General features: G+C 41.6%; 1 pseudogene across 1 annotated transcript; it reads left to right on the top strand.

The window, feature by feature from the left end:
- Positions 1-274: 274 nt before the first annotated feature.
- On the top strand, positions 275-816 carry LOC309349472 (small ribosomal subunit protein uS12 pseudogene; annotated as a pseudogene). The gene has a single exon. The product of its transcript is annotated as a small ribosomal subunit protein uS12 pseudogene (transcript).
- The last annotated feature ends 960 nt before the right edge of the window (positions 817-1,776 follow it).

Here is a 1,776-nt window from a genome sequence, read left to right as displayed (position 1 = left end):
AGCCTGGTAACAACAGGTGTCTCATCCTATTTCTCTCTCTCTCTCTCTGCTTGACACAGCCATGGATGTGTCATCTAGGGCAACAGATGCAGGATTCCCACTACCTTATGGGGGTCTTCTCAGAAGAACAAGATCAGCAAGCTCAATTCCAAGTCTCCTATTTGGCAACTTCCACTCCTGATCTCCCCAGGCACTTTAACCACCAGTTGCATACTCTAAACAGTCTACACAATGTGAGAGGACAACACACCCTTGTCCAGAACCCAGTACAGCTCAGATATCCAATTCAGGCTCGGGTTCCTTCAGGTGAACTGGCAACAGCTGCAGCAGGAGGAAGATGGGCAAGTGCTGTGGGCTTCGGCCAGCCAAGAAGCTGGGCAGTCATCGCCGAGACCAGAAATGGCATGACAAACAATACAAGAAGGCACATCTGGGTACTGCTTTGAAAGCCAACCCTTTTGGGGGAGCTTCTCATGCCAAAGGAATTGTCCTGGGGAAAGTTGGTGTTGAAGCTAAGCAGCCAAATTCTGCCATCAGGAAGTGTGTCCAAGTTCAGCTTATCAAGAACAAAAGGAAAATAACAGCCTTTGTTCCTCATGATGGTTATCTGAACTTCATTGAGGAAAATGATGAAATCCTGGTTGATGGGTTTGGTCAAAAAGGGCATGCTGTTGGTGACATTCCCGGTGTTCACTTCAAGGTTGTTAAAGTAGTCAGTGTTTCTCTGTTAGCATTGTACAAAGGCAAGAAAGAGAGACTAAGATAATAATATCTGTGATGCTGCTTTCAGCTATAATAAAACTTCTCATTTGACAATATGTTTCTGAGGAATCTTTTCATAGTAGTTCAGCTTTTTGTAGCATGGAAGTAATTTCACAGCAAAATTCTCTCTTGTACAAATTGGGTTTTTTTAACTTTTACATGGCTTTTCTTACTGGTCCTGTACAAGTGTGGTTTCTAATTGGACTGTATATGATTGCAGCCTCAGTTGCAGAAGAATTTGGTTCCATTCTGAACCACAGAAATGAAAGCGGTATAAATGAATGTCTACATATTAGCGACACTTTAAAATTCATTGAGTCAGTTCTTTAATACTTGTGCAGCAGTGTGTCACTTTCTTTTAAGTATTGACATAACTAAATGTTAAATGACAATTGTTTGCTTGATGCTTATGTTGCTGGGCTTGCTTATTTAAAAAAGGAGAAAACTAAAAAAAGAGAGACAGATATCCAATTCAGCAGTAAATTCAAAATTATAGAAGGTAGGAAATGGGGAATGACAGTGAATATGCAGTTCAAAATGGAAATAAACACTCATATTTTTATTTAATTTATCACATTTCCTCCAAGTAGCTCAAGATGGTGCACCCAGCTTCATGGCTGAGTGGAGATTTGAAGCTAGGGTCCTAGGTTCAAGGGTAAACTCAGCCGTTCTCAATGCAGATGGTCTTGAACTGCAATTCCCATCATCCCTAGCCAGCATGGCCATTGGTCAGGGATGATGGGAGTTGTAGCCCAACAACATCTAGGGAAGCAGAGCTGAGAAAGGCTGCTCTAACCACTACTGAATTCAGCCAGTTTCCCAGCCTAGCTTACCTTCAAGGGTTCTTGTGAGGGTAACCACCCACACCACTTTGAGCTCCTTGGAGGAATAAATAGATAATAAATAAAAGTTACATTATGTCATGGCTAAAAACGTGACCTAAATTCCAAGAATCCCCTGGATAAAATCTCACCTCAGATACAAACACACCAGATTGCCTCACATTATGTTTTA

Source organism: Podarcis erhardii, assembly GCF_964252035.2.
Source record: "Podarcis erhardii genome assembly, chromosome: 9".
NCBI classification, from domain to species: domain Eukaryota; kingdom Metazoa; phylum Chordata; class Lepidosauria; order Squamata; family Lacertidae; genus Podarcis; species Podarcis erhardii.
The sequence above is the reverse complement of the archived record's forward strand: the minus strand, read 5'-3'. Positions and strand labels throughout refer to the sequence as shown.